The 7,769-nt window shown below is 30.2% G+C and overlaps 1 long non-coding RNA gene across 2 annotated transcripts; it reads left to right on the plus strand.

The window, feature by feature from the left end:
* Window positions 1–424: 424 nt before the first annotated feature.
* On the plus strand, window positions 425–4,656 carry LOC133821602 (uncharacterized). Of its 2 annotated transcripts, XR_009887701.1 has the most exons (4): window positions 425–521; window positions 3,036–3,267; window positions 4,155–4,219; window positions 4,383–4,656. It is a non-coding gene; the product is annotated as an uncharacterized LOC133821602 (long non-coding RNA). The 2 variants fall into 2 exon arrangements; XR_009887702.1 differs by lacking the exon at window positions 4,155–4,219.
* Window positions 4,657–7,769: the final 3,113 nt, after the last annotated feature.

Raw genomic sequence — 7,769 nt, forward strand, 5'->3', positions numbered from 1 at the left:
GAGTCGGCTTAAAGGTGTCAAATTTACTTCCATTTAGGAGTAAAGAAAGTTGTGTTGAAGATACACATGCCATTATCCAATCAACAAACAAAACGGGGAACCCCCATGCAAGTAAGAAATGTTTTAAGAATCCCCAATCTATCCTGTCATAAGCCTTCTCCATGTCAAGTTTGATGAGCATATACCCTTCCTTACCATTCTTATATTTCATCAAATGAATGACCTCCGTTACTACCATTGCATCATCCTGGATAACTCTTCCCCTCACTACAACAATTTTGACTATATGTAACAATAAAAAAATTACATAAATGAAGAAGCGTTATTAATGGGCAAATGAAAAAATAAACACGTAGAATTAATTATTTTTTAACAAGTCCTATATGTTTAGGCGCCAAATGAAAAAGAAACAAGCGCCATATGAAAAGCGAGGAGGGAGAAGCTAGAGGCATGCATGACGTGCCCTCTTTGTAATAAGCTCTTGAGCAAAGCTACTACCATCTCTCTCTGCCTCCACACGTGTATGTTCCTTCTCTCGACTCTTTCTCTTGTCAATTCTTCTTTTCTCTCAAGTTTTTCGATGATTTTCGTGATATGGGTTTGGTTTGTTTTTGCGTTTTGTGTGTCTAGGTTCTTTGTGTTTTTGTGATTTTTTTTATCTGGGTTTTCAGCTATTATGGAATTCATTTCCAATTTCTCATCGAATCGTTGTGTTTCAATACCGTACGTGTAATTTTTCTTCTATGCGTTTTGAGTTGCGTGTTTTCTGTATTGGTGTGCGATTGCTCTAATAGGGAAATTTTAACGAGGTGAATGAGTCTTAATTGTTTTTCATGTACTTATTAGTGATAGTATTTTCGAATCTAAATTATTCATTAGTGTTTTTATTGTTTTCTGTTCTGTATATCTGATCTATCTAGTCTTTATTGATCTTGCTCCTCTTAGTATAGTATATTTATTTATATGATAGATGTTTTTTATCTGAATGTGTTATACTGTTATGTTACTCGACGTTATGGTGAATATCTGGCCATTTAACTTGCAAGATTGAAGCTTTTTTAGTTGTTGCGTTATGAGCTTAAGCCTTCCCACCAAGCAATTTAGTGTAGTTTTGCAATGAAGCTTTTATTAAAAGAAATCCAATTATAGACATATCTTCATTTTTCTTTCTCGCATTTTTGAATATCTAATGTCCATAGTAAACGAAGCTAAATCCGTAGTATCGATTAGGCTTACAAAAAGTATGATTTCCCTCCTACAATACTGGTAATTAAGTCATCTATATTTAGGCAAGCGAATATTGAAGGCACAAAATGACCTATGCGGGTCCTCTAACAAAAAATTAAACTTTTGATTCATGGACTCGTTAGATTTTACTTATGGTGTGTCTTAATAACAGCTTAGTAATGTATATATATATATATATGTTTTTTATCTCTCTCTGTGTTGTTGTTATCACTTCCTTCTCTCGCGCCTTTACTCTCTAGTCTCTCCAGCCCTTCCTTCCCTCACCACCGTTGATGTCATCAGGCCATTTATGGCTGAAGGATGACCCTTGAAGCACACCACGACACCCTCCCTTTATCTTTCTCTCTGTCTCAGCCCTAAGGCGACAAGCAAGAACAAGGGCCCAGATGTGGTTCTCTTTTTTGGATTCTCCGTAGAATATATATTATTGTTGACAAAAATGGGTGTTTTACACCATTTTGATTTGCGCCTCAGATGGAAAGTGAGGTGCAATATTACCTGAGACATTAATTTGAGTCTATAAAAGGAGAGCTCTCCTCCTCATTTTAACACAATACTAAATCCCAACTATACCTTGTTCTCTCTACAATTAAGGTGACTATTTATAAACCAAGCAACCAGCCTAGAGATAGCTTTAGTTAATTGGTGCAGAACAGAGAATATACATATACATACATATATCAATGGAAGTAGCTCTGGTGCTTCACACGAACAAGGGGTCTGGTGAATCTAGTTATGCTAAAAATTCCACACTTCAGGTTTACACCTGTCACCCGTTAACCTATCCGTTCTTTTAATTTTTTAAGCCGTACTACAATGGTATATATATATATTTATATGGTTCGTTTTTGTGTATGCATGTGTGTTTTATAGATCTGCTGGAATACATGCATATTACTCTGTTCTTGATCATCTATATATAATTATAAATTGAAATTAATATATATATGTATATGTAGAGCAAAATAATGTGCCTAGGAAAGGCAGCGATGAAGGAAGGCATACTAAAGATTCTGAAGAAAAGTAGTATCATTCCTGAAAGTATGGGAAGGCATTACTTTTGCATTGTATTAGTGCAAATGGCATTTTTTGAAAGCAAGAAGGAATTTTTTTGAAAACATCTTTGGTGCATTTTGCTACTGGTTTAATGGCATAGAATATGTATTTTGCTATTGGCTTTGGTGTATTTTGTTACTGGTTTGTGTTGTTTTTTTACTACTACTATTGGTCTATTTTGCTGCTATTGTTGGTCTATTTTTTAAAATTTGGTAATTTAATCATGCCACAATTACATAGGTCCAATTACCTTAACAATTTCCTTGTTTCCTAGTAGTGCATACAATGGAATAATACCAAATTCTGATTATATTACTAAGTTATTGGGAATTCAGTAGGAATATGCTTGCTCTTATAAACTCTAGTTAAGATTAAGTTGCATTGATTTGTATTTCCTTGTTTTAAATTGTATTGCAAAAGGGGATGTCATTGTTTATTACTTTTAAGAGAAAATATTATCATGCAGGTTATATATTCTATCTATTTATATTTAAACTATCTTTTGTATAATATCAGTAAAGGACATATAGTTTTTTTTTTATTATTTGAAAAAAAAAAACTTTGCTTGATTATGTTTGTAGTGTATCAAGCCTTTGCCTTGCTTTCTGAAGAAAGTTATGAAACACTTTATGTCTTCATTGCTCCCTACTGCCTGAAACTATTAAGCATGAAAAGATTATTACATAAAGCATTGATCTTCCTGGTCACACAACCTTAATTTACTTCTGCAGGTTAAGTCATTTGAATCAACAACTGAAGTAGATGAGTGGCTGTTTTCTAATCCTATGCTGACCCCCGGAGCCTTGCATTTTGCTTAACAAAATGCTACTGTAATTAACTATGTATACAGACTAATTCAACTCCATTAGAAAAAAAAAGGGAACTATGAACACCCCACATTAAAGTTTCAAATACCACTTCAGATTGCAGCAGAGCGTGAAATTGCTAGGTCTCTCATTGGAGGTATCAATGTTATAGATACTTGATAGCAATTTTTTTTTTTGTCTGGTTACATGATAAATTAAAAGAAGCTTTGACTTTTAACAATTGCTTTGGTCTATAAATGTGTTACTTTTGTGATGAGTTTTTTCATTGTCAAATCCAAACTTTAGCTGGATGGTTTCATTTAAGGAGTTTGCACACCCTAAGGTGCAAAGTCTCTCTGCAATGATTACCATAGGACCACCATTTTTTATTGCAACTGCAATGTTTGGTTTTGTACTTCAGATGAGTTCTTTGGTGGTGGAGAAAGAACTAAAACTTCGACAGGTACTAACTTAGCCAAATAATAATAATAAATTATAACATAAATGATCTTGTCCATATGAAATGAAGACATTAGTTTATATTTTGATATTTCTTTGCTAGTTCATTTTCTGGCATTTGAGGAACTTGTTACTGCTTGGGTTGTCATTTTGGCTTGCCTTGTCCATGGGGTTGACCATTTATTGGGTCCCTCATTTGGTTTATGTTTAGTTTTTCCTCATTTGTGGCCATGGGGTTGCTCTGCTTTTTATTTACTATGCAATTTTTCTATAATAATAGAATGGTGTGTTTTGTTTAATTCATGCATTCAACTTTTGATTGAGTATAAAAACTGTCTTGAGATAGAGCAATAGATCATATACTATGTTATGCAGATATTCTATTTACTAGAATAGAAGCTTTGATCATGTTTTTTTATTTGTCATATGTCTAACAAGTTTTTCCCACTATTGATATATGTACAAGTGTGCAAATTTGTAGGTTAAGTATGAGCTATCTAATAAAGAAGCAGTTATGTCAAAGATAAAATGCAGTCTATTAAATTCACTAAACTAACATACATACAATTTAAATTTATAATGCAGCTAAATCCAGCACAAGAAAGATGAGCAATCAATGAAGTGATATCTCAGTATATGATTGCAATTGAGTATGCTGATTTGAGAAACTAAAACTATCTTTAGTTGGAATTTGATTATACTTATGTAGTCAATCTTCTTTATTCTCTTTCTATAATGGAGGCATGGCTATTGTTGATCTGTTTATTAATTCTTCTATTAACTTTCATTCAGTTTTTGGTCTCTTATTTATAGGTCAGGAAATCAATCAAAGAGACTGCCTTAATTCTCTCTAATGATGATATTAAGGAGTCATCACTATTCGTTTTGTAGCTTTAAATAGATTATATGGTAAATCATTGCACTCTTATTCCTTAATGAAAAAACCATATGTATCTTGTTTTGAGTGTTTATATTATATTTGTGATCCTAAACTCTGTATTTATAGTTGTTTTAATAGATTGGATATGGTTTAGGTGATAGCTTTTAGGGTTGGGTGCCGACCTAGTCGGCATGCTTTTCTACTGGCTTGATGCTAGCTCCTTTGTTCTTATTTTTACAAAGAATATATATCTAGATTGATTTCCAACAGAATATAATATCAAAATTTAGAGTTTGATTTTTTTTTTCTTAACACATTATCTCAATTAATTTTTCTATTGATGTTGATAGTTTATTAATTGGTATGTAATTTTTCTTTCATTTTAGTGGCTTCATTGGATTTTAAATTGGAAGGAAACTTTATTTCCAACAGTTTGCAAGAGGTATCTTCTCTTACTTTTGTTTTTGTTATAATATTATGTAAATGTTAGAAGAGTTTGAATATCTTAGATATTCATCCATAGTGAAGTAGGTCCTTATATTATTATTGTGTGTTGCGGTGATAACGGAAGGTTGAGAACTTGTGTGTCTTAGTAAAGTAGGATCTGAGAAATTTGTGTACTGCGGCGAGATAAGGAAGAACACTTGTGTGTTGTTTGAATATTTTGAATTGATAATGGTAGATGGTTGGTTAATAACATGGGAGGAATGTTTTCTGATTTTATGTAGAATTATCTGTGATTATCTTATAATTAACTTGTGTTTGGTTGATTAGTTTGGTTATTGGTAGATTAATTAGATTGTTAAAAGCATACACTTGTATGTTTATTTATTTTGATTTCTCTTTTAATTTTTCATAGACACATACGAAAAATTATGAATGTAATTCTACTTTCATTTTAGTGGCTCAATTAAATTTCAAATTGGAAGGAAACTTTATTTGAAATTTTTTGGTGCTTGAGTAATTAATTTTCATTTATATTGATGGACTAATTTGATGATTCTTACTGTATACTAGCCATTTTATCTTTATATGAAAACTACCATGTAACTAAGATTTTGAAATTCCTAGTTTTATTTTTTTATTTCTCAAATTGATTGCCTTGTTGTAAATTCCTTAATTATGTAAATCAACTTTCATATTTATCATCTTCTTCTTAGTTCTCTTTTAAAATTGGAAGGGGATTCTGTAACTTTTGTTTTTGGTTTTTTGTTTGAACTTTTTTTTTCCATGTATAGGCTTGGCTGTTCTTTTTATAGTTTAGTTAGCTTGAGAGTTAAAAAATAAGAATATTTATATATGTAATTTTCTGCTGCTGTTATTTGTGGTTTTTCCACATCCTTGTATTTTTTATAAATTAATACAAGACATTTTGTTTTAAAAAATAATATTTATCACTTTTCTTAAAAAGTTAAACTTTGATGACTTGTATATACAAAAAAAAAATTCTTGTAAATGGTTGAAAATATATCTAGACAACTTAATTATGCATCAAAAAATCTCTGTTCATGTTCCTTGATTGTCTTTACAAATATAAATTCCAATTAAGACATAGCAAATTATATAAAGACAGGTGTCTGGAACTTTTCAAGAGTAATTACTATGAATTAAGTGTAGTGAGATTATTATTTGGTTGCCATGACAGTGACTTGTCGATCCCTAGTGACTCCCAATGTTCTATTGTCTTCTCTTTGGAGTCTATTTTTAAAATTTTGAATGTTTCATTATTTTTAAGTTTAAAAATTAAAGAATATTATATTTTGTCATCTCTTTCTTCGTAACTATTCTAATATCAGCAAACCCATAACTTATTTCTTAATGGCCTCACCTTTTTCTTCATCTTTTTCTTTATTTTATCCTCTTTGAATCTTATCTCTCAGTGAAAACTCATTGAAGCTTATGTTCATTCTTTAATTTTTTTGGGATATTTTTGTTACATCAGTGATTGAAAGTATTGTTTATTCTCTTCATATAATAATAACTAAGATTCATGTTTAATTTTTAGTTTTCTCTTTACTTTTGTATTTTCTTCTTTTAATTTTGATGTTGAACTCATGTTTTGTTATCTTACTTGTAAATAGAATACATTTGCTTAGAGTGAGGAGCAATCAAACAATGTTCAATCAAACTCTCATGTTCCTTCCCCTGCAGTAATTATGATACTAATTACATAAAAATGATAAAATTTACAACTTATATTATTCAATATAAAATCATTTACTTCTTATTGATGGTGAATTTGTTTTATTGATATAGTGTTAGTGTTAAGAATCACACATTTGGATCTGGTGAAATTATTGCAGAAGGCTAAATTGTTTCAAGTGACCCAAATGATGAGGTTCACCATGTTCCTCTTGGGCCTGGTGCTATGAAAGTGGGGATAGATCTTGTGAGAAAAAATGATGCATTTCTGTGGAGGCCTTTAGGAGTTATGTCTACTATAGAAGATGTTATAGGTAGTATAATTGCATGGCCAACTGATAAAGTCATAATTAGGTAATTAACTTTTTTTATGTACTCTTTTAGTTTACTATTAACTTTAAGTTTAAGCATTAATTATTTAAATTCTTATGCAACTAAGCAAATCAACCCACAACAAAGAAAAGTGCACAATGGATGATGAATTGAAGGATGGAGCAAGTTTCATGGTTTACTTTTTGTGTATCTTGTTATGTTTTTGTTTTTCATTTTTTGAAGTAAAAGATGTTCAAGATTATAGAAATTTATTATGTATGCTTTCAAACTTAAGCTAGAACTAAGATCTCATGAAGTAACCACAGTCATGGTTTGAATTAGTTATTGTTTAATGTAATACTTATGGTTTATCAATCTATTTAATATTACATTTTGTGATTAATTTTGATATTTTTTTTATCCAAATACGATAATAAAAACCTTTTCATTTAAAAAAAAACTTATAATTATCCTTACACAACACAATTAAAAACCTATTATCTAGACTAAAATAACAAAATTTTATTACTGGACCTTTAATATGGCATTATGGCTGTTTTGGATACATATTATAAGTGTAACAAAATGTTATGATTTATATAATATAACAAACTAAAAACACTATCAAAATAATCAATTATAATAGTTGAAAAGTGTTATGCAAAAAGTTTAAGATTAAACTTCAAATTTATAACCAATTACTCTAACTAAACGTTATTATTTTAATATGATAGCAACAAAAAAATGTGTTATTGAATACTTTAAGATAACATCGAACATAACATTAAAAAACTATTATAGAAAAGATGGGACTTTTAAATAACAGGGGCTATGTTAGCATTTTGAGAAGTGTTATGAATACTTCC

The sequence above is a fragment of the Humulus lupulus genome, chromosome 3 (genome assembly GCF_963169125.1).
Source record: "Humulus lupulus chromosome 3, drHumLupu1.1, whole genome shotgun sequence".
NCBI classification, from domain to species: domain Eukaryota; kingdom Viridiplantae; phylum Streptophyta; class Magnoliopsida; order Rosales; family Cannabaceae; genus Humulus; species Humulus lupulus.